The sequence below is a fragment of the Microcaecilia unicolor genome, chromosome 2 (assembly GCF_901765095.1).
Source record: "Microcaecilia unicolor chromosome 2, aMicUni1.1, whole genome shotgun sequence".
Taxonomy (NCBI): domain Eukaryota; kingdom Metazoa; phylum Chordata; class Amphibia; order Gymnophiona; family Siphonopidae; genus Microcaecilia; species Microcaecilia unicolor.
This window is the reverse complement of record NC_044032.1, coordinates 485,113,182-485,139,601: the sequence shown is the minus strand read 5'-3', so window position 1 is coordinate 485,139,601 and position 26,420 is coordinate 485,113,182.

Sequence of the window (26,420 nt, the reverse complement as noted above, 5' to 3'; positions counted from 1 at the left end):
CCTCGGTTTTTACTACTAAACTATGCCTGAACTGACTTTTAAAAGGAAGTTTCACTCCAAAGCCACGTTTAGCTGACTATATAAGAACAGAATTTTAAATACACATGGATAAAGGTTTGCCAGTTGAAGTAGTGTAGATTTTCAGAAATCTTTTGACAAAATCCCTCATGAAAGACTCCTGAGGAAATTATAAAGCCAGTGTTCTGTTGTAAATTTGGAACTGGTTAAAAGATATTAAAAAACAGAGTGGGTCTTTTACTAAAGCTTAGCTCGAGTTATCCGCAGCAGAGCCCATTTTATTCCTATGGGCCCTGCTGTATAACTCGAGCTAAGCTTTAGTAAAAGACCCCCAGAGTAGGGTTAAATGGCCGGTTCTCTAAATGAAGGAAAGTGAATAGTGGAGTGCTGCAAGGATCTATTAAAAGTTGTTAAATCGCATATGATAAATTGCTGGAGGTCCTTGGGAGGCTAGAAGACTGAGCATCCAAAAGGCAGATGAAATTTAACGTGGACAAGTGTAAATTGATCTAAATATGGAAGAATAATCCAAATTATAGCTCCATGATGCTAGGACTCACCACCGAGAAAAAGGATTTAGATGTCATCGTGGATAGTACGTTAAAATCTTCAGCTGAATATGTGGGAACAAGCAAAAAGAAACAAACAATTTTAGGAATTATTAGGAAAGGAATAGAGAATAAAACAAAGAAAATAATACTCCTGTGTCACTCCATGGTGAGACCACACCTTGAGAATTGTTTGCAATTCTGGTTACCACATCTCAAAAAACATATAACAGAATTAGAAAAGGTACAGGTAAACAGGGCAGCCGAGAGGGGGGCAGAGGGGGCAAAATTCCCCGAGCCCAGGCCTCCAAGGGGGGCCCGGCGCCGGGGTCTCTCTCTCCTGCTCCTGACGAGACCTGAGTGATCGCGTCCTGACAGGAGCAGGAGAGAGAAAACTCCAGCGCCAGGCCCCCCTTGGAGGCTGGGGAGGACCCGGAGCTTCCTCCAGCACTGCTCTTCTGCCAGCGGGGCCTTAGGATCCCCACCAGCCAAGGTCTTTAGGTAGCAGCAGCGATCGGGGGGCACAGCAGCAGTAATCGGGGGGCAGCGGCAACAGCCCTGCCCCAGGCCCAGTTCAGTCTCTCAGCGGCCCTGCAGGGAAGGGCAATCTAAATGATTAAAGGGATGAAAGGACTCTCAAACGAATAAAGGCTTAAGAGGTTAGGGCTCTTCAGCTTGGAGAAGAGACAGTTGAGGGGAGATATAATAGAGGTCTATACAATCCTGAACAGAGTGGAACGGGTAAACGTGAATGAATTATTTATTCTTTCAAAAAGTAGAAAGATTAGGAGGCACTCTAAGAAGTTAAATAGTAGTACTCTTAAAATAAATAGGAGAAAATATTTTTTCACTCAACACATCGTTAAGCTCTGGAATTCATTGCTGGAGCAAATAGTAAAGCAGTTAATGTAGCTGGGCTTCAGAGAAGGTTTGGACAAATTCCTGAAGGAGAAGTCCATAACCTGTTATTAAAGTAAATCTGGGAAAAACCAGTACTTATCCCTGAGGTTAAGTATCATGGGATCTTATTACTTTCTCGGACTCTGCCAGGTACTTGTGACCTGAACTGGCCTTTATTAGTAACAGGATAGTGGGCTAGATAGATCTTTGGTCTGATCCAGTATGGCAACTCATGTTCTAATTTATCAATTTATACCAAATCTCCATTTTTCTCAACTTTTAAGATAATTTCCTAACAGGTAAATACCCACATGTGCAGATTCCTTCCCAGAAGTAGCAGGTCATATCTCAGCACTCCACCAAGACCAGATGCTTCAATACAAAAAGTGTAAAACCATGCATCTGTGACACAAAATCTATTAACTGCCTACAAGAAGGATAAGATATGACAACTGTTAAAAAGGACTGAAACCTAGGAGTAAACATCTCAGATGACCATGAAGGTTGCCAATAAATGTAATAATGCAACATAGAAAGCTAAAAGCATACTTGCATGTGTAACTAGAGGCATCAGAAGGGGTAATACTGACCTAGTATAGCTCATTAGTGAAGCCCCACTTTGAGTTCCACAGGCCATATCTTTGTAGAGATATTGTGGGATAGAAGCAGTTCAGAGATGGGCTACTAAGATGGTACACAAACTACAAAATAAATCCTACATAGTAGGCCCGGCTCAAGAGACCATGGCTAGCTCAAGGGACCATGGCACCCTGAGACATCTTTTGGTTTGCTGCCCTCCCACTGGCATGCCCCCCCCCCCCTCCGGCCATCCTCCTCCTGGCCTATCTTTAAAGGCAGTTTCCCCCTCCTGAATACCAACCGTATTTCACCTAACACTATCTGCATCAGCCCCTGCGTCTTCTGTCTACTTTGCCCCTTTGGGAACAGGAAGTTATATCAAATGAGGGGCCTAGGCAGTGTAGGAGGAAGTTGCCGGGGTACCGATGGGGGTAGCCTTAGGTGAAATGCTGTCTGTGTTTAGGAAGAGAAAACTTCCTTTAAAGGTAGATGGGGAAGGTGGCCTGAGACAGAAAGAGGAAGGGGGTTGCTGGTTCTTCTTTTTTCCCTGCACATGCAAAACCGCCAGGTAAGCTCTGGGCCAGCTTAACTTATAGGGCCAGTGACATCACAGGCTCAAGTGATTGGAACCCTTTGTCTCCAGTGCACTGGGTCAGAACCTCACCTGGTTCATAGGTTAAGCCAGCCCTGTTATACAGAGAAGAAAGAAGAGAAAGGAAGGCTATGATAAGAACATTCAAATATTTTACAGTCTTTGATAATGTACAGGAAAAGTGTAATTTTCCAAAGGAAAAAAAATTGTTATGCTTCAAAGTTGAGTACAAAGAGCACAGTGGGCATCCAAGAGTAGATTGACTGCCAAACTTTATTGAAGGACCTGACACAGGCCATGTTTCAGTGGAACACTTGTGTCAGGGGTCAGTGTAGCCAATTCATTAGGTGAGTTGTCTACAGTCTCAGGGCAATGACAATAAAGTTTGGCTGTCAACCCACTCTTGGAGGCCCATTGTGCTGTTTTTGCTCAGATTCATTCCTTGTGTTTTGGATTCCCTCTCTCCTGGTGCTACAAAGCTGGCAAGAGAGCAACATAGAGTAAAAACAAGGAAATTCTTCACTGAGACGGTGATAGATGCCTGGAATAATTTACCAGTGAATGCGGTAGATGACAATGCTCCCAAATTAAGCAGACATGGAAGAGCAGAAGATTGGTTGATTGAAGTATGAAAATCTATCCAGGATGGAAGGGGACTAAGAAGGGAAGGTAACAAAACAGACTTCAATAAGGAACAATATCCTGGAGGCAGTCAAGCTTGTATGGGTGACAGCTGGGACAGAATCTTAGTCAAAGAAGGGTATACAGCAGGCTTGTCCAACTTCGGTCCTCAAGGGCTGCAAACAGGTGAGGTTCTCAGGATATTCCTAATGAATGTGCATGGGAAAGATTTTCGTACTCCCTATCTCCGTCCTATGCAAATCTTTCTCATGCATATTCATGAAGAATATCTTGAAAAATTGGCCTGTTTGTGGCCCTCAAGGACTAAATTGAATAAGCCTAACATGCAAGAAAACTAGGAAGACTGGGTGGGCAATTTGGTCCTTATCTGCCATAATTCCATTTATTTCATATGTAGCCCACCTCTCATTATATTTTCTAGTGGTTACAGTTAATGCGGTCCCTAGATTTTGGAATGATCTTCTTTTATGTATTAGGGAAGAAGCACATTATCTTTGCTTCAAAAGATTGCTTAAGACATCTGAGTTTTTATGTTCTGAAAGAGGATAATATAGTCATTGTTTATATAGATTTATTTTGTAGTTTGTGTACCATCTTAGTAGCCCATCTCTGAACTGCTTCTATCCCACAATATCTCTACAAAGATATGGCCTGTGGAACTCAAAGTGGGGCTTCACTAATGAGCTATACTAGGTCAGTATTACCCCTTCTGATGCCTCTAGTTACACATGCAAGTATGCTTTTAGCTTTCTTTAATTGTATTTTTTTTATTATTTTATTGTCTTATTTTGTTTATGCTTTGTAATTGTAAACCGCCTTGTTTCAGTTTTTGTTGTGAAATGAACATATCAAGGTACTTATTTTAGAAGCCTTATTCATGATTTGGACAAGCATAAACTGGCATTTAGATGCATAAACACCTAAATCCCAATTTTAGGAAAACAGGATATTCAAGTCCAAATCACAAAGGCATGTATGTTGAAAAGGGGCGTGGTTTGGGTATGTTTTGAGTGGGACTAGAGTGGGGCTAAAATATAAATGTAGGTTTAGATTTATTATATTTTTAGCCCATGTGCATTCCCCATTTCAGAATGAGAATGCACGTTTATGTCCATCAAGATCAACATCAGGACTTATGGTTGCTCCCAGGGATGTCTTGGTTATATAAAGGTGCTCATATTATGTAGCGCTTCACTGGAGGGAATAAGGAAGGTCACCCCCCTTAATCCTTCAGTGTCATTGGTCCCCCCCCCCCCCCAATGAAAGCCATACTGGCAACTGATATCAGGTTCTGTGGCACTTGCAGACATAGACAAGTGTGTCCCAGCACATGCACATATATTCCTGTGTTTTAGAACATACATGTGCCGGCATATGTGCAATATATGTTCTGAAATACTAGCAAACATGTATATATGTCAGCACATGTATGTTCTGAAATACCAACATACATGTATATGTGCCAGCATGTGCATATGTATGTTCTGAAATACCAACATGCATGTGTGTGTGCCAGCCCATGCACATGTATGACCTTTTCTCCATGACCTCCACTGAGAAGCCATTCCACACATTTACCACCCTTTCCATAAAAGAGTATTTTCTTAGATTCCTCCTAAGCCTATTTCCTCTTAACTTCATTCCAGAGTTTTCCTTCATTTGAAAAAGGCTCACCTCACAAACACAAGAAACATAAAGCAACTGGCAGCAAAATAAAATAAACTCTGCATTTAACTGCATCCGACTCTGATCTTACCCACCTCTGTTGTGGACACTCAATAAAAGCAAGATTTAAACCAGGCAAAAACTGAACCACCTATTCTGATATCAGCCAACCTCTGTACCACCATCAGTTGTTGTATTACAAAGCTGGTATATGCAGGAAGAGCAACAAATCTAATAAACCATGAATAGGGAGTCTGTGTACTGTTCTCTGTGCCATACAAGATAGAATCAAGCACTGGATAAAGCAGTATCTCTCAGCTTACAGCAGGTCAGAAACCATGCTGGTGCCTACCTAAGACAGCATGTATATCCAGATGTTCTTACAGCTGGGCGCAAACCACCCGCTCTATCATTTACCCAGTAGAGCTATGCTTCTCAACCCAGTCCTTGAAGCACACCTACTCCCATCAAGTTTTCAGGATATCCACAATGAATATGCAGGAGATAGATTTATATACCATGGGGGCAGTGCATGCAAATCTATCTCATGCATATTCATTGTGGATATCCTGAAAACCTGATGGGATTAGGTGTGCCTCAAAGATTGGGTTGAGAGGCACTGCAGTAATTCCCTTATCCTTTGTTTGTCCTGTTTGTCTGTCCTGATTAGATTGTAAGCTCTGTCGAGCAGGGACTGTCTCTTCATGTTCAAGTGTACAGAGCTACGTACTTTCAGTAGCACTATAGAAATGATAAGTAGTAATAGTAGTAGTAGATATTGCAAGAGAATACAATTGTCAGGATCAATATGGATGGTTTACAGTTTATAGTTTACTTACTTATATACTGATTTATCAAATCATATCAAAGTACATCTACCGCTGGCACATTTTAATATGTTCACAGGAAAGAAAAGCAGAGGCAGCTAGGAGAAAGGAGGAAAAACAACCAAAGTATTGCTTTAGGATAACTTTATTTTTATTACATTTGTACCCTGTGCTTTCCCACTCATGGCAGGCTCAATGTGGCAATGGAGAGTTAAGTGACTTGCCCAGAGTCACAAGGAGCTACCTGTGCCTGAACTGGGAATTGAACTCAGTTCCTCAGGACCAAAGTCCACCACCCTAACCACTAGGCCAGTCCTCCACTCCATTATTGTGGAGTTGACACAACTCAGCCGGCTTTCAGCAACAATGCCTGTATCAGGAGTCCCAATATTTCAACAAGGACTGATTGAAATACAAAGCTTGCTTTCCACCTTGGAAACCTCGGAGCAGAACTCACCAGGCAGCAGGAATTGTTGCCGAAACCCAGCTAAGTTGTCACTTCCATAATAAAGTTATCCTCAGTCATGCCTTGGTTGTTTCTTGTATATGTTTTTGAAGAGGTTTTCTTCTTCTTGTTTCTCCCTGCATTTTAATGTTCAAAACTTACCTTCTGTGAATGAAGCATACATTACATCATATAAAACATTGCAAATCTTCTCATGTACTATCATAATCAATGATATTGCTATAGAACCCAACAAACTCGTTATTAGATTAAGCTTTTATAATATATCTATCATCTGAGAATTACTCACATTACTAAATTGCTCTCCTGAGCTTTTTTGAACACTTAATCCATCCACTTGATCAGAATTATACTGCTTAACCACAATTGAGGAAAGCCTATCAATCTTCATTGCAAAATAATCCGAAAAACTTTGAGCAGAAGGTAAATTAATATCAATAGAAGCCTGAGGGACACATAAAAGCCTCTGTACTACTAAAAGCAATTCACAAGGCTGAGATAATGATTTATGAGTCCTTTAAGTATAATACTTCTTCTTTGCTTCATCAGTGTGGCATCGGCATTCTACTAAATCAGTACTATATGCAACCTTATTTTCAGTTGAATATTTCTTACACCATCTGTGCTCTAGGTATCGTTGTTGAGTTCTGTCTCTCAATAATGCACTATAAAACCTAAGTAATATGACTCATTAAAGGTAGCTCATATAGAAATATTTCTGTGGACCTTCAGACAGTATGTCATAAGACATTTAACATTCTGATGCTCAAGCCGCCATTCCTCATCAGTCCAGTTTTGCATTTATTTTTTTTATTTATTCCACAATCCTGCTATACCTCAGAGGGTCTGGCATAGGCTTCATAGTGGTTCACATGTAATAAAAAGAACCGGGTAAGAAAATGTCTAAAGGTAAGGGAGGGGGCTAGAAATTCAAAAAGGGGGTTAAAGAGTAGCTGTACACAGGGAGTTATGGTCAAATGGAGACACAGGTTGTCATGGTACGATGGAGAAGGTAGCAGTGAATAAAAGTGGACTTTTAGTGCTGTTTGAACATGGAAACAATCAGTTGGTCACGGATATGGCGTGGCTGCTCACTCCAGAGATGGGGACCTAAGTAGCTGAAGGCAGAGTCACGGGTGATGTTAAGGGGAATAATAGAAGCTGGCGGCAATGTGAGGAGATTGTTGTTGGCCGATCTGGGACAACGGAGAAGTGAGTAGGGAATAAGTAACTTGTTAAGGTAGAGGGAAGCTGAAGAAAATCTGGACTTTACACTAAAAGTAATATTTTGAACTTTATACATGCCAAAAGAGGGAGCCAGTGTTCAGACAGTAAAAGGGGGTCACGTGATCAAAGCGGTGTGCATTATGGAGTAACTTGACTGCTGTAGATTGAATCAGTTTTAGACACTTAATGTAATGCAGAAGCAGGCCAGAAAAAAAGGGAATTACAGCAGTCTAAGCATGAGATAAAAAGGGTATGAATAAGTGGGCATAATGAGGTTGAAGAGAGAATAGATCGAACAGCAAAGCATGAAGCACGAAGAACAGAGTCTATGTGAGATTTGACTGTTAAGGCTGAATGTGACCCTTAAAATCCTAACTGAGTCTTTGATGGATAAAAAAGCACCATCCAGAGTGGGTGCAGGCAGAGAAGGCATAACGCTATGTTTCACATTAGCTGCATCAGGGAAGCATTCTAAATTATTAAATCTCTTTCGGCACATGCTCCATTCTTCCCACTGCTGCATGCTTTCAACTGCCAATGTTGGGACTCCTCACACGTGCGTGAGAAGTCTCAGTGTCAGTAGCTGAAGGCATGTGCTGACTTCTGCCTTAAGAAAGCAGAGCGAGGAGGAGAGGAAGAGGTAGAGATCCTTTATCTTCCTTTTCAAAGGTCAACATTTAGTGCTTTTATATATTTACTAGGAAAAAAGGCCCGTTTCTGACACAAATGAAACGAGCGCTAGCAAGGTTTTCTTCGGCTGCCCTGCAGCCACCCATGTCCAGCGACCCTCCTCTCCCCCTGCAGCCACCCATGTCCAGCGAACCTCTTCTCCCCCTGCACCCACTGCAGCCACCCATGTCCAGCGAACCTCCTCTATCCCCTGCCCCCCTCCAGCCACCCATGTCCAGCAACCCCCTGCCCCCCTGCAGCTACCCATGTCCAGCGACCCTCCTCTCTCCCCTGCCCCCCCTGCAGCCACCCATGTCCAGCGACCCTCCTCTCTCCCCTGCAGCCACCCATGTCCAGCGAACCTCCTCTCCCCCTGCACCCACTGCAGCCACCCATGTCCAGTGACCCTCCTCTCTCCCCTGCCCCCCTCCAGCCACCCATGTCCAGCGACCCTCCTCTGGACATGGATCAGCTGTGAGGCATGTTTCCCCCCCCCCCCCCGGGTTCTGAAGTTGACATCATAATGGCTACGGTGATGTCAGCCTGATCTACAGAGCCTAGCAGACCAACTCGGAATGAGCCACGGTCCCAGGCAGCAAGTCAGAACCTTGGAGGTGAGAATTATTATATAGGATACTGTTCTAAGATTAGTTTCCACCTGAGTGAGGCAGGATCAGAAGCTCTGTGCAGATCAACATGAAACCCAGAATACGTACCCGAACTCTACCAACTAAAGAGGGACACAATCCAGTTAATTTTAATGATCTACCAATTTTAGGCCTTCAAATTTTCTACCAGATCTTTAAGTCTTTAATAATATCAATTCTCTTATCATTATTGCTCATATGGTGGCCCTTTTACTAAGCTGCAGCAAAATGTGGGTGCTTGGATTTGTAGCGATATCAGGCCACTTTTTACCACAGCCAGAAATTCCATATATCTCTATTGAAATCTTAAATGGCCGTGCACTAATTAAAACAATTGGCACGCAGCCATTTACTGCTTGAACTCTTACCACCTCCTATTTAGAAGGCAGTGAGGGCTCATGCATTAACTCGTCAGTAATCGGTCAGCGCGCAGTATTGCCCAATTACCACTGGGTATGCCTACTCCCCATCCTATGTGCTAGAAAATTTTAAAGTATTTTTTATCACGGGAAACGGCACATGGCAAACTCAGAACTACTGCCAGGCATCTGGACCCTTTAGTAAAAGTGCCCTATAGTTCAATTAGTTTTGTTTTACTGTATTTTTGAGAGACACTATCAACCTTATAAATTTTCGATATCACATGTGAAACTGCATTTTGTTTTGCTGGACCACCCTTGTGGAACTCACTCCCTATCAACATTCACACTGAGCCTTCTCGGAATACATTTAAAACTTTATTGAAAACATGGCTATTTCAATCTAACTGAAAAACTAAGATATCCTCACTATAAACAAGAGTAGAAAAAACATTGTAATTCTTCTTTTTTTTAGGAGCTGAAATGAGTCTGCTTCGGGAAATGCACATCTTTTCAATTTGTATATTTTTCAGTGTACAGGAGGAAATGTAGCTCTGTTTCTCCTTTTTAGTGTTGCTTTCTGGGGTTTCTATTTCAGTTTTTGTCTGCATGTTTTCATTTCTAATTTGTAATCCCTATTCCATATTAGGTGAAGCTCTGTCCATGTTCTGTTCGTGTGTTAAGAATTCTACTAACATGTACAATAGTTCCTGTGTAGGAATGAATATGAATCTAGATTGTTCCAGTTTCCCAATTGCAGATGTACTGATACTCTAAGGCCCAGTGTAGTATATATAGCACTGATTTTTTTTATAGGTAGGATTTTTGCAGTTTTGGTTCCTAGCTAGTTTTACTGGGTGGCTAAAACAAATGGGGGGGGGGGGGGTGACTGTGGCGGCCTTGACCTTTTCTCCTATGGGATCTTTTACTAAAACTTAGCTCGAGTTATCTGCAGCAGGGCCCACAGGAATAAAATGAGCCCTGCTGCAGATAACTCGAGCTAAGCTTTAGTAAAAGATCCCCTTAGTGTCTTTTATAGCTAATTTAGGGCCTCTTTTACAAAACCACCCTAGTGATTCCCATGTGGCAAATGAGAGGAAGCCTATAGGAATTGAATGGGCCTCCTCTCATTTACCGCTCAGGAATCGCTAGCGGCGCTTTGTAAAAGAGGCCTTTAAAGATGGGGTGAAGAGGGCTGTGATGTGATGGTGGGTATGATGTGGAAATGTCACTTTGGATTGTACTTTCCCAATATTTAGTTTGTCCCCTGCTGCTACCCAAATATTTCTGTCTGGAGACACCACTGTTGTAACATCAGCTTTAAAAAGCCCAGTGGCATTTCTGCAAGGGATCCAAACAATTTTATCAAATTTTCCCTACCTTCAAAATCTAACTCAAATCCATATGATTAAAGCTTTTGATCCCTATATATTCCAAAAGAATAAAAATCAGAGAATGTTTTAAAACACCATCATCTAATGTAACAGCAGAAAGATATAGAGCACCGAGCAAACATGTGCAGCCTGTAAGAGCTTCTATGCATTAAAAACCAGGCAGGGGTTAACTGACTGGTCATGTTGGTTTTTTAATAAAGCTATAGGTGGGAAGTGCTGGTTAGTTAAGCCAGTGAGGATCATGAAATGAAAAAAGCAAGTGCAAGGTGGCTTGCATCCTTGGCTACCTCAGAAAGCTGTGTTCACAGAAAAAAAATGGAGCAAATCGTAGCTTCTGCAACTGCTCTGCAGATCTTCTATGAATTTAGCAGGTTAAGAACTGGACTCATTTCTAGAAAATAAACAGGTAATAAGTAGAAATAAATCAAAAGACAGAAAAGAGAATAAGATGATACCTTTTTTATTGGACTGACAATATATTTTTTGATTAGCTTTCAAAGTACATAAGTATTGCCATACTGGGAAAGACCAAAGGTCCATCAAGCCCAGCATCCTGTTTCCAACAGTGGCCAATCCAGGTCACAAATACCTGGCAAGATCCCAAAAAAGTACAAAACATTTTGTACTGTGGTAACATTTTTTCTTCAAATCAAAAATAAACAAATGCTGACAAATATCAGTATGTATAAGTCAAACACAAAAGCATTCCAATGACAGTCTCACAGGAAAGAGGGTGGGGCAGGGTCCCTCTTTCTCATTGGAATACTTTTGTGTTTCACTTATATATTCTGATATTTGTCAACATTAGCTTATTTCTGATCTGAAGAAGAAGGGTTGCCTTTGAAAACTAAATTTAAATTGGTTCAATTTAAAAAAAGTATATTATTTTCTTTTCTATCTTTTGATTTATTTCTATTTATTACCTTTAAAAGTGGACTAACAGGGCTACTACATCACTTTAGAAAAACAGACAAGACTCAGCTGCTTTCTGTTGAGCAACAGTGCCATCTACAGTTGGGTTCTGGGATATAATGATACCAGAAAAATATTTTGCTTATCAAACTGAAATCTACCAGACAAAAATTTTGTCATAACTGTTAACAAAAATATAAATCTGGGGGAGGGGTTGATAGAACTCAAAATCTCTGATCCCAGAGGGACTGATATCATCCCAATCTGAAAATGACCTGGAAGAGGAAAGATCACAGAGAAATTAAATCAGGAATGCTCCTAGCAGATTATTTTTCTCTCTCTCTCACTGGTTGTGAGTGCAGCAACACATGAATTTAGAGTGCCAGGGGCTCTGACAGTGATATGGCTTAAGAATAGGCAGCAGTGCTACTCTAATGGGTAAGTAGAGAACCTGCTGCTGCTGACGTACAAAAAAAAACGGACTTCTTGCAGAGGATCTGAAATGTGCGTCCACTGGATTCCCCACAGATCCTCCCAATCCTAATGCCATTACCATCCGCTTCTACCTCATAAAAATCTCTGTCTAGTGCACTCAGCAGACCCAACCCTCCTGCAGTGAGAAACTGGTATGACCAACAACCGGGAAAGCAGTCAGAAAGAAAGTACAGTCCGGCTAATCAGTGCTATTTAACTGGCCGGGAATGGCTCCTGGCCAATTAAATAGCAATTAACCAGCTAAGCACTAATATTCAGAGCAAGATAACTGGTTATCTCTGCTGAGTATTACCTCTTAATGCTAACCACCTATATCACATGATATAACCGGCTAGCAGTAAATATTCAACACACCACCAGCTAAGTTTAGCAGCCAAATAGGACCACCTAAATAGCAGTCCTATCTTTGGCCACTATAAAATTAACCGGTCAGCACTGAATAGTAACTTAACCAGCCCCAAAAAACGGATACTTAATGCCGGTCACCGGAAATGGCCCAGCATTGAATATCCAGGATCACATGACTTAGTCGGCCTGCTCCCACGGTCTGAATATCGGCTGCTGTCTAAGAATTAAGGGGGCTCTGACTGGAAGGGGCTGATGATTTAGAGGGGCTAGACTAGAGTTTGTACTGGTGGAGGGGCTGATGCTGGGGAAGGGCTAAGATTGGAAAGGAGCTGATGGAGGGCTAGGGTGGGAACAGGGCTGATGCTGGGGCTGGGTGAGTTAGGATTGGAAGAAATTGATGCTGAAATTGGGGGGGCTAGGGTTGGTGATGCTGGGGGTGGGGGTAGGATTGGAAGAGGGCAGATACTGGGGAGCTCAGGGAGTTGGAACTAGAAAAGGAATGATATTGAGAGGGGGCTAGAGCTGGAAGGGGGCCCTGGCTGAATATATGTAGCTACTAATATTTTAGAGGAGTTTTATCGATATTTAGCAGTGATTCATTTAGAACATCGCATTAATGCCAATGACCTGGATCACCTACGGCCATGTGCATGTCAGGCACTTATTAGAACATAGGGCTGCTTAAATTCATAGTATGTTTTAATTGAAACAGATTTCTATATTTAATAGTCGTGGGAATACTTCAGGCTCTCAAAAGCAGGATTTGGAAATGTCCTATTGTGGATTAAAAACTGGTTGAAGGATAGGAAACAAAGAGTGGGGTTAAATGGGCAGTATTCACAATGGAGAAGGGTAGTTAGTGGGGTTCCTCAGGGGTCTGTGCTAGGACCGCTGCTTTTTAATATATTTATAAATGATTTAGAAATGGGAGTAACTAGCGAGGTAATTAAATTTACTGATGACACAAAGTTATTCAAAGTCGTTAACTTGCAACAGGATTGTGAAAAATTACAGAAGGACCTTACAAAACTGGGCGGCTAAATGGCAGATGACGTTTAATGTGAGCAAGTGCAAGGTGATGCATGTGGGGAAAAAAGAACCTGAATTATAGCTACGTCATGCAAGGTTCCACGTTAGGAGTTATGGACCAAGAAAGGGATCTGGGTGTCGTCGTCGATAATACACTGAAACCTTCTGCTCAGTGTGCTGCTGCGGCTAGGAAAGGTATGGAAAACAGGTGTGAGGATGTTATAATGCCATTGTATCACTCCATGGTGCGACCGCACCTTGAGTATTGTGTTCAATTCTGGTCACCACATCTCAAGAAAGATATAGTAGAATTGGAAAAGGTGCAGCGAAGGGCGACTAAAATGATAGCGGGGATGGGACGTCTTCCCTATGAAGAAAGACTAAGGAGGCTAGGGCTTTTCAGCTTGGAGAAAAGACGGCTGAGGGAAGACATGATAGAGGTATATAAAATAATGAGTGGAGTGGAACAGGTGGATGTGAAGCGTCTGTTCACGCTTTCCAAAAATACTAGGACTAGGGGGCATGCGATGAAACTACAGTGTAGTAAATTTAAAACAAATCAGAGAAATTTTCTTCACCCAACGCATAAAAAACTCTGGAATTCGTTGCCGGAGAACGTGGTGAAGGTGGTTAGCTTGGCAGAGTTTAAAAAGGGGTTAGACGGTTTCCTAAAGGACAAGTCCATAAACCACTACTAAATGGACTTGGGAAAAATCCACAATTCCAGGAATAACATGTATAGAATGTTTGTACGTTTCGGAAGCTTGCCAGGTGCCCTTGGCCTGGATTGGCCGCTGTCGTGGACAGGATGCTGGGCTCAATGAACCCTTGGTCTTTTCCCAGTGTGGCATTACTTATGTACTTATGGACTTTTGCATCTAGCAGGTATATTTAGTTTCTTGTGCAAGTAGAAGACGCCATTGGCCAGCCACCACTTTCAGCTTCAAATTACAGTAGGGCTCATCACATCTAAAGAGTCTAAAGGAAAAGAAAGCAATGATAGCATTATTATTCTTATTATCATTATTCTGTAAGACATAGGATCCTTCTATAAAGAGAAAATCTGCTGATCTAGCTGCCTGTGACATTTTGAACATTTTCTGTACTGAGCTATAAAAATACAACCTTCTTAGAAGTTTTTCCTGTCATGGGTTGATTCTGGTTTTGTAGCAGTCCAGGAATCTCAAGGTTTCAGTGTCCACTAGCAATCAAATCAGATCTTGTATACCGCTAAAATCCCCTTACCAAGGTTCAGTAGGGTTTAAATATTAGGAGCCAGATGCATCAACCAAACGTTAAAAAATCTAAATCGTTAAAGTCCCTAATGATTTTTAAAAAACGAAGAATGCACCAAAAAAACAAGTCGCACATGCTCGGTGCGGTATTGAAAAGTACAAAGAATCATAATCCCCATCCGTAATCTGCCCCTAAAGCATGCGCAGAGCAGCCAAGCGTTTTGCTGGCTGCTCTGCGCATGCCACAAACGTCAAAACACCACCAAAAAAAAAAAAACAGAAACACGTGGCTCCCCGCTTCCCTCTGCATATAGAAAACAAAAATCAAAAAAAGGATCGGGAGGGAGCAAAGGCGCTCATCAGTAGCGCCCTGTATGGATGGCCTTGCACCCCCCTTGCACCCCCCTTGCCCCCCCCCCCCCCCGAGGTTGCCACTGCTCCCCGCTTCTGCTCGTATAAAATAAAAAATTAAAACTAAACGGTTTAGCAGCCCCGGTCCCCCTCCCTTCCTGTGTTTCTCTGTACTCCTTCTCCCATAGCTCCGCCTCCCGGCATCCTCCACCCCCGTGCCCCACGCCCCTGAGGTCATCACTGCCGCTCCCCCCTCCACTGGACCCCCCCCCCCCTCCGCATTACCAGGCCCGTGCAGCGCCTCTCACCTCTGTATGAAGGTGCTGCACGGGCAAGAAGACCATCTGATCAGTGTGAGTCTTCAGGATGTCTCTCTCCTTCGTCTTCCCTGAGCTGGGCCCGCCCCCATCTGATGTAAGTTAGACGTAAGTTAGATGTAAGTTAGATGTAAGAAGACGAAGGAGAGAGACATCCTGAAGACTCACACTGATCAGACAGTCTTCTTGCCCGTGCAGCACCTTCATACAGAGGTGAGAGGCGCTGCACGGGCCCAGTAATGCGGAGGGGGGGTCCTGTGGAGGGGGGAGCGGCAGCGATGACCTCAGGGGGGCGGGACACAGGGCGGAGGATGGCAGGAGGCGGAGCTATAGCAAAAAGGAGACAGAGAGAGACACAGGAAGGGAGGGGGGCCGGGGCTGCAAAACTTTTCATCTTTGTTTTTATTTTTTATGTAATACAGGCAGGGAGCAGCGGTGACCTCAGTGGGGGGGGGGGGGCACGGGGCGGAGGAAGGCGGGAGGCAGAGCTATTGGCAAAAGAAGCAAGAGAGAGACACAGGAAGGGAGGGGGGCCTGGGCTGCTAAACTTTTCATTTTCAGTTTTGTTTTTATTTTTATTTTATATAGGGGGAAGCGGGGAGCAGGGGGGGGGGCAAGGCCGTCCATACAGGATGCTCCTGACGAGCGCCTTTGCCCCCTCCCGATCCTTTTTTTGATTTTTGTTTTCTATATGCAGGGGGAAGCGGGGAGCCACGTGTTTCTGTTTTTTTTACTGGGTAAGGCTCAAACATGCTCTGGATTGGCTAGTTTTTGTTTTGTTTTTACATGACAATCTTCGCGAGTCTTTGCGAGTCCACACAGCCACAACGAGAGGTACAGACCTCTCGTAGATTTTCCAGCGTTTTTCCTGCGTTACGTCAATCGGAAAAGGTTAGTGCATCTCGTTACAATACAATTTCTACAGGAATCCCTCATCTGCATTCTGTTTTCGTTAGCTGCTACCCTCGTCGGAAAATGTCCTTTAATGCATGCCACGGTTCAAAAATTGGTCGTTAAAGGGTCGTTAAAGTTTAGTGCATCTGCCTCTCGGTGTTAAAAAGCAGACAGAAGAAACCTTATAAGAAAATCAGATGAATAATAGGAAGATTCAGGCATCGTAATGATTGTTATGAAACAGACTTAGGGAAGAGAAAGCTTTTTTTTTTTTTTGGCCTCTTCCTGTTTTCCGTTCTGATGGAAATAGGTTGAGAGTTCCATATTGTAACTCCAGGTACAGGGAATAGAGAGACAAAGATTTTCTGATATCAGATTGCCTTATGAAATTGTGTCACTAGCATCAATTGTTCTTTTAGTCTGTTGTGATGGGCCAAACCCAGTGAAGCCACTTTAATTAGCAGCTCTGATATAAAACCCTGTAAGATCTGAAGTACTAAACATGCAGTTTTTAAACTTGATTCTATCTGATATGGTAAGCCAGTGAAATTTGATTAAAAAAAAAGATGAAACACTATTATATCCATTCAATTTGAAGATTAGTCTGACCACAATGTTGTATATGATCTGCAATTTTTTCTGATATTGACACTTAATACCAAGAAATAAGACATTGCAGTAATCCAGGTGTAGTAGGATTAAGCATGTGAACCAGCAAAGCAAAGACTTTTTGGTCAAAGAGAGATCTGATTAGACGAAGCTGTCTCATTTTGAATAGAGATTTCTTCCACAGCTGGTTAATATGTGAAGACAACGTGAGCTATGTGTTTAAATTATGGATGTTAATGTGATCATTTTTGTTGGATATAATTTTTAAAAAATAAGATTTCCTTTTACTAAGGCACGCTAACAGATTTAGCGCTCACTAAATGCTGTGCAGCACATTGTATACCTAAGGGGTGCATGCCACTTAATGCACACTAAATCTGTTGGCACCTTAGTGAAAGGACCCCTAAATAAGTTAAAATGTTGAGGCCATTTTTCTAATGTAGGGTAAGTTTTTGTATTTACTGAGGTTTAACAGGAAAAATTAAAATATGTCTATTAGATTGTAAGCTCTTTGAGCAGGGACTGTCTCTCTTTGTTAAATTGTACAGCGCTGCGTAACCCTAGTAGCGCTCTAGAAATGTTAAGTAGTAGTAGTAGTAGTAAGTGCAAAGGCTGTGTGGTAATTTTAGGGGCATGCCCAGCAGGTCTTCTGCAATTACCAAGACAGCTTGCAGTTAGCACAGATTCACTTAACACCTCCTCTTGAGCATAGCCGCCGAGAGGGGGGGGGCAGGGGGGACAAAATTCCCTGGGCCCAAGCCTCCAAGGGGGGCCCGGCACCACAGTCCCACCTGCCCTCCATCGTCGACCGTCTGCCCCCTGCATTGAAATCGCAGTCTCACCTCTGTGAAAACAGCACTGCAGGCAGCAGAATGCCTCCCTTCGACCCGCCATCCCTCCCTGTGTCCCGCCCTCGTCTGATGTAACTTCCGCGAGGGCGGGACACAAGGAGGGAAGGAGGGCCAAAGGGAGGCATTCTGCTGCCTGCAGCGCTGCTTTCACGGAGGTGAGACTGCGATTTCAACGCAGGGGGCCCGGCCCGGTGGCGGACAGAGGGGGGAGCAGCGGCGACCTCGGGGGGTGGAGGGGGGAGCGGTGGCAGCGACCTCGGGGGTGGAGGGGGAGCAGTGGCTGCGGCGATCTCGGGGGTGGAGGGGGGGAGCAGCAGCAGCAACCTCGGGGGGGCAGGGCAGCAGGGGCATGGCCACGGGGGCAGCCTTGCCCCGGGCCCAGCCCAGTCTCTCGGTGGCCCTGCTCTTGAGGTGCTAACTGCACAAGTGACGGTGCATGGTAAGTACTATACACTGTGCAGTCCATACTCATTCTCTTCCTATAACCTGCCCAGTTTCTGCTCTCTATCACAGTGTTCAGTTCATGTGCGAATTTTCATGCATTGTCGGGCCACCACGATAACAATTACTGCACTAGTATGGTAACAGCACACACTAATTCACACGTTAAGGACTAGATTCTATATATGGCACCTGAAAATCAGCACCAAAAATACTTCCACCTAGGCATTCTGTAAACCACGTCTAGATTTAGGCATGGTTTACAGAATATGCCTAGCTAGTTTATAGAATACACCTAGCGGCCATGCCTGCGCCTAAGTCTATCTAGTGTACAGACTTATTGTTATTATTTGTTACATTTGTGTCCCACATTTTCCCACCTTTTGCAGACTCAATGTGGCTTACATATAACCATTAACGGTGTTAGCCGATTATGGTTTGAACAAATACATAGTATGAATGAATACAAAGTGATATTGTGGTATAATGAGGTATATGTATGGTAGGAAATAGTTGGGGGGAACTTAGAGAGGGAAAGGGGGAAGAAGAGTCAGGTAATGTCTGTTGCAGTCTTTGGTTATGTTGTGTCGCAAGTGACCGATATTTTTATGTTGGGTCAGTGGGGTATGCTCTTCTGAACAGGTCTGTCTTTAGTGCTTTCCGAAAATTTAGGTGGTCGAGTGTAGTTTTTACTGCTTTTAGCAATGCGTTCTATAGTTGTGCGCTTAGGTAAGAAAAGCTGGTTGCATAGGTGGATTTGTATTTGAGTACTTTGCTGCTTGGGTAGTGGAGGTTTAGATATGATCGTGCAGATTTTGTGGAGTTTCTGGTTGGCAGGTCGATGAGGTCTGTCATGTATCCCAGTGCATCGCTGTAAATAATTTTGTGAACAGTCGTACAGATTTTGAAAGTGATGCGTTCTTTGATTGGTAGCCAGTGCAATTTTTCTCGAGTGGTTTGGCGCTGTCAAAACGTGTTTTTCCAAATATAAGCCTGGCTGCTGTATTTTGGGCGGTCTGAAGTTTCTTTATGATTTGATCCTTGCATCCCCGTGGCTTAATACCATGGACTGTACCAGGTTACGAAATATTTCCCTCAGGAAGAATGGTTTTACGCATTTGAGTTTCCACATTGAGAAAAACATTTTCTTTATGGTGGACTTATAATCTTTCAGGCAGATAGCTCAAAAGAGTACTCCATATAATATGGAAAAATCTACCTGGTTTAAGACCCCTGTTAGACAGATATTTATAGAAATTGTTTTATAGATATTTTTGGGACCTCAGTTTGGGTATTAAGCAAAACAGTTTGTTCTAATGTTGCTTAAGTGACCCCAAGCTCATCACTGGTCTGCTTGACTTTTCATAAACTTAGAATTCTTGATAACACTTTTAACTCTTGACTTTTAACTTGTTAAGTCAATAAAATAATACTTCGCTTATTCAGCGAAAACCCTCTGAAGCTGACATTATTTTGCTGAATAAGCTAAGTATTGTTCTATTGATTTAACAAGTTAAAAGTCAAGAGTTAAAAATGTTATAAAGGATTCTAAGTTTATGAAAATTCAAGCGGACCAGTGACGAGCTGCGCCTAAGTCTAGGCACATCTATTTACACCAAGTAAAAACATGGTGTAAATATTGGCGCCTAAGTTTGGTGTGGAGCAGGTGTATTCTATAACTGTGCATATAGATTTTTGGACCATCCACAGTCCGCCCATTCCACGTCCGTGGGCACGTCCTCTTTTTGGCAGCACACATTAGAATTGATGTGCACCACTTTATAGAATACTAGTAAAAAAGGCCCGTTTCTGACACAAATTAAACGGGCGCTAGCAAGGTTTTCCTCGGAGTGTGTGTGAGAGTGACTGTGTGAGAGAGAGTGAATGTGCAAGTGTGTGTGTGTGACAGAGAAAGAGTGAGACTGGGTGCGAGTGTGTCCGTGAGAGAGAGAGTGTAGGTGATTCTCCTCTCTCCCCTGCCCCCCCCCTCCAGCCATCCAGCGATTCTCCTCTCTCCCCTGCTCCCCCTCCAGCCACCCAGCGATTCTCCTCTCTCCCCTGCCCCCCCTCCAGCCACCCAGCGATTGTCCTCGCTCGCCTGATTACCTCCGTCGAAGCGGCCTCGTTATTGAAAGCCCTGCCTGTCTCTAGCCTCCCCTTCAAGTTTGTTCCCTCAGAGTCCCGCCCTCGCGGAAAGAGGAAATGACGTCAGAAGGCAGGACTCTGAGGGAATGAACTCAAAGGGAAGGCTGGAGACGGGCAGGGCTTTCAATGATGCGGCTGCTTCGACGGAGGTAATCAGGGGAGCGAGGAGAATCGCTGGGTGGCTGGAGGGGGGCAGGGGAGAGAGGAGAATCGCTGGGTGGCTCAGGAGAGACCTATGAAGTGACGCAGAACAGCCTCTGATACGTCCCTCATGCTGATGATGTCGCATTCCTTTGCCTAGCAACTCTGCAGCGTTCCCTTCCCTCTCACTGTTCCGCCCTCGATGTCATCATGTTTTGACGCGAGGGCAGGACAGAGAGATGGTTACAGAGTTACGAACCCTTCACTGCAGTCTGCCACGGAGTCAGCTTCAGAACATTGGAGGTGCAAATTATTATAGTAGATGCCTAGCAAGTTGTTCGCATGAATTCTAATTAATGCCTGATTGGCTTGTTATGTAATTAAATTGCATGCGCAAATCCAGAATGTGTCCAGATATGTGCATGCAATTTCGGTCACACTATTTAGAATCCAGGGGTAACTGCTTAATGCATTTGAGTGAAAAGGCGAAAATAGGCCATTTATGGCCTCAGTAAAAATGGCTTAAGCATGTGGGAAAGATCCACGTAAGAGCTCACTAAGGCCACTTTTTAATGCAGCTCAGTAAAAAGACCCCTAAGGCAGTTATGCATGTATGTTATAAAACAGTTTCCCAAGTCTAGTCCTGGAATACCCCTTGCCAGTCAGGTTTTCAAGATATCCACAATGAATATGCATGAACTTGATTTGCATGCACTGCCCCCATGATATGCAAATCTCTTTTATGCATATTCACTGTGGATATCCTGAAAACCTGACTGGCAAGGGGTACTCCACGACTAGACTTGGGAAACAATGTTACAGAATATTGCTGAGTGGGCATCTGGCACTTAAATGCATGAGCAGGATATGCAGATATATGCCACTATGCCATAATATATGCACACAAATGGGCCCGGATTCTATATATGGCGACTAAAGTTGTGAGTGCAAATTTAGCAGTGTGCTCAAATTATACGTGCAACTTAATTGATTAGCAAGCTAATCGGCGCTGATAATTGACCAATAACAATAACAGGCAATTATCAGCACTAATTGGCACTAATTAGAATTTGCGTGTGCAACTTTCTAAGCGTATTGTGTGAAGTAGTACGCATTAATTCTAAAGTGCGGATCACAAAATGAGGTGTGGAGGAGCATAGGTAGGACATGGGCATTCCTAAAAATTGCACGTAGTGTTATAGAATATGCCCAATCCGCTCCAAAGTTAGGTGCGAGCATTTACATCAGGCTTTAATTTTAGTTGTGGAGAAAGGCACTATGCGTATTCTATAAATCACGCTTAACTTTAGGTGAGGTTTATAGTATAGTGGTAAGCGCAGTTTCGTTCGGTGATGATCTTTTACACACCATTTATAAAATTTCCCCCATGGTGCCTAACCTTAGGTGCCCAGTGAAAGGATGAGGGGGATTGTGGTTTCTGATTTATTGTTTTGATGAGCATTATTTAAAAATAGCACATGCTAACATGAAATCACTTTCCATAACATGGAATATGATGGGCCAAAGTGAAATAGGCACAAAACAACATGAAAAAGGCACAGCTCCCATTCTCCTCCTCTGTCACTCCTGATCTTCTGTACTCAAACTCTCACATGCTGTAGACGTCTTTAATGCTTTGCCTTTCAAGCTACACACCCTAATACAGAGAAAGCTTGTTAAATATATATGTACTCATTCCTCAGATACCAAATACCCACCTTAGAATATTAACAAAGACAATTCAATTGTCTCATGGCAGTTGTATTATGAAATACAGTGTGGTCAGGATGGTACAAGAATTGTCATTTTATAGATGAACTTCTGGCCTAAAACAAATGGCTTGTAGTACTTAATCCGGTTTAACTGGTATGTGGGTTAGTATTTATAAACTGGGTTCCATATCTGTCCTGTCCACCAGATTCTGTATAGGTTGTTTAAGAGTCTGTTGTCAACTTCTATTTCTTATAAGGCAGTATCATTTTGGAATATATTACCTTTAGAACTTTGAATGATTAGAAATTATTTACTTTTAAGGAAGTCATTGAAGACTTTTTTATTTCAGAAATATTTTAATGCATTATCTTGAGTTTTGTGATTCTTTAGTTTTAATGTTCATTGTACCTAGTCTGCTTTGTATAATCTGAACATATGGTGGGGGAGGCGCACCGCCTACTAGACTGTTTACAGCCACCATCACACTCCCAGCACTGTAAATTAAAGAAAACTCCCTCCAAGTTGCTTAGCAGACTGAGAAATATGTCAGATTTTTTTTTTCTTCTCACTTCCTTTACCTGGTGTGTGCATGCAAGCTGCTTTGGTTTTCAAAGCTGCTATCTAACCACAGGTTATTAGTGGCACTTCAAGCCCATCCTGAGCATTCTTCAGTCTATGTCAGAAGCAATGCCTTCTCAAGAGCAGAGTGGAAAGAAAACAAGACCAACTTTAAAATGTCACTCATGACTTAAAATGGTTGTCAGCTCTGGTTCTGATCAGATTCTGTAGCCATTACAACTTCTTAATCCTGACCATCTGTGTTTACATGTTTACCATGTCTTTATGTCTTGCTCTTTTCCCACCACACCTTTCCTGCCTTAAGCGTCTTGACCTTGTCATTAACTTGGTTCTGTTAAGGGTGCGGCCTCATTTTTCCACCTTCTACATCTATTACTTCTAAATATTTGCTTATTATAGAGGTCATAAAGAACCAGGTTTACGTTTTAGGTGGAAATACGGCATAAAAGTATGAGAAACATCACAGAACACCTGCCTCATTATAATAGGCGAACTCTACGGAGCAGTGCTGTTTGGTTAGAATTGTTTTCCGAACTGATTACCTTGTGGCTTCCTTGATTTTGTCACGTATGTGAATGTTTCCTTGTCTGTGCTCACCTCGCCCTCTGGTGGCCAGAACCTGGACTGTCACACGTTCCAGATTTCAGCCCAATCCGGTCCAGATCTTCCAGGCTGCCAGACTTGCTTTTCTTGTTCGTACATGAGCAGCACCCGTAGTTGCCTTGTGACTCCTGCAGCTGAACTTCAGCTGCTGATGGGCTTTATTAGCCATCTGGAAACTTCTGTGTTTGCCTTTGCATCGTCTAAGGTTCCTGGTATGTTGGTGCTTGTTGCACTTCTGCCTAGTCTGGTTTCTTGTCTGGTTCTAGTTAGCCTCTGTGTAATTTAGCTTAGGTTTATTGCTTATTTCCTTGTCTTGTTTCTGGTCTGTATCCCTTGTCTAGTTCCTGTTGTTTGTGTTTCTTGCTAGTGGCTGCCTGGCAGCTTTCAGTCCTGATTCTTTTCTGTCTGTGTTTCTTGCTAGTGGCTGCCTGGCAGCTTTCAGTCCTGACGCTTATGCCTGTCCATTTCCTGCCCTGTCCTGTAAGTCCTGCCGGCTGCCTGCACCCAAGGGCTCAACTTCTGGGGAAGGGCGGTCAAGTGCAGGTGAAGTCTAGTTGCTCCTGCCTTACCTGTTCCAGCTTGTTGCCTCAGCTGTAACTCCAGTCCGGGGTTCCAGTCTTGTCCTGCCTTGTCTCAGGTTTGGGTGTGGTTTTGCCTGCCACTGCCGCTCCTTAGCAGCAGCCCAAGGGCTCACAAACCTAGTTGCTGCTTTGAAAACTTGACAGGTTTCTTAATGTCTTTTTCTGAACACTAGTGTGACCCCTGAGGCAGGCATTCTGTGACGCTGAAATACAGACCATATCGGGTCCTTTGTGTCCAAACAGCAAATAAAGCATCTTTTAAAGCACCATCTTCCATGTTGGATTGTCCTTTGGCCAGCCTCTACTCCTTTGCTCTTGTACTGTTCACGTAGAAGTTCTTCCTGATCATTGTGCCAATGAAAGTATGAGAAACCTGCAAGTAATGCTGTGTTATACACCCCCCCCCCCCTCAATATTGAACACTAATTAACTGGTCAGGAAATAAATAAATAGATAAATAGCACTTAACCAGCTATCTGCAAATATTCGGTGGGGGATAGCCGACTATCTCCCACTGAATATTAGCAGCCAGCACATAGCAGCTAACTGGCTATCCTGCTTATTTTCGAAGGAGAAGGGCGGCCATCTTCCGACACAAATCAGGAGATGGCCGGCCTTCTCCTAAAGCCGGCCAAATCGGTATAATCGAAAGCTGATTTTGGCCGGCTTCAACTGCTTTCTGTCGCAGGGCCGGCCAAAGTTCAAGGGGGCATGTTGGCAGTGTATCCTTGCTCAAAGCCCACCTCTTCAATGTCGCCTTTGGCACCTAACCACTATACCTCTATTCAGGAAATCTTGACTGCCCCAACTTGACATTTCGTCCTTTAGATTGTAAGCTCCTTCGAGCAGGGACTGTCCTTCTTTGTTAAACTGTACAGCGCTGCGTAACCCTAGTAGCGCTCTAGAAATGTTAAGTAGTAGTAGGACGGGGGCGTGGTTAAGAGATGGCCATCCTCGGCTGATAATGGAAAAAAGAAGGCCGGCCCTGACGAGCATTTGGCCGACTTTACTTGGTCCCTTTTTGTTGATGACCAAGCCTCGAAAAGGTGCCCAAACTGACCAGATGACCACCAGAGGGAATCGGGGATCACCTCCCCTTACTCCCCCAGTGGTCACCAACCCCCTCCCACCCAAAAAAAATTTTTTAATACATTTTTTTGCCAGCCTCAAATGTCATACCCAGCTCCCTGACAGCAGTATGCAGGTCCCTGGAGCAGTTTTTAGTGGGTGCCGTGCACTTCAGGCAGGCGGACCCAGGCCCATTCCCCCCCCCACCTGTTATACTTGTGGTGGTAAATGGGAGCCCCCAACCCCCCCCCAAAACCCACTGTACCCACATGTAGGTGCCCCCCTTCATCCCTAAGGGCTATGGTAGTGTTGTACAGTTGTGGGGAGTGGGTTTTGGGGAGGATTTGGGGGGGCTCAGCACCCAAGGTAAGGGAGCTATGCAGCTGGGAGCAATTTGTGATGTCCACTGCAGTGCCCCCTAGGGTGCCCAGTTGGTGTCCTGGCATGTGAGGGGGACCAGTGCACTACAAATGCTGGCTCCTCCCATGACCAAATGGCATGGATTTGACCGGGTTTGAGATGGCCACCATTAGTTTCCATTATTGGTTAATTTAAAAAAAAAAAACAAAGATTTTTCACATGTAGATGCCTTCATGTGTGTACAAAAGGTCTCATAAAATTACCCTGTGTACGAATATGTGCTATGACAAGTAGGTGTGTATTTGTACATGACTCAGATGTTAGCATATTCAGGGCCCAGTTTGGATAGAGCACAAGCAGAATTATGAAGTAAATCAGCTGTATACATTTGTGCCTGCTTCTGAGCTGGTGGAAATGTCCACAGCTGCATTTTAGCTGAGATTTCAGTTTTCTTGTGAACAATATTACTGGTACTTGTCCTTATTTGAACATACACATTACATTATAGGGCAAGCAAACTCTCTCTGTTTCCTTGATAACCAAAATAAATAAGGAAAAAAGACTTCAGAAACTCCGCGCCAGCTGGTCCTAATGATAACCAGACCACTGACAACACCGCTCAGCGTGGCTCAATATTGAGCTTACGCTGGCGAGAATCTTCATTAGTCTACTTCCTCTAACACACTAGCAGTAATCATTTTACATATTTTCAATTTATTTATACATGCTGTGTGATATGAGTACTAAAAAAGTACTTAGCTGTGGCTGTGCTTGAATAATAGCGAATGTCCGTGCCCAACAGCAAGCTCCTGTTTTGCTCTACGCTTCTTAAGGAGCCGGACCTTACATCTTTTCACAGCACCTTCCAAAGAGCCACCAGCTGCTCCAAAGAGACCTTCCCAAGACCCTCTTGAAGGCTCCCACCTCCCACATATGATCTCCCTAGAGGGTATATTTGGGAGGAGGGGGTCTATGAGGAGGTCTTAGAGGAGGAGGGATCACTGTTCAGGTTTGTGTAACTCTGGCACCTTGGAGCACTGAGCTGCAAGTTTGCAGCCTGATGTTCTCGGGCAGGAAAAATAATACCAGCTTTGAATTTATTTTTATTTTATTTTTGTTATATTTGTACCCCGCGCTTTCCCACTCATGCCAATTTTGCTTAATGAGGTTCTTTGCATTCCTTTGCCTGTTTTGCATCTCATTATTGTGCGACTC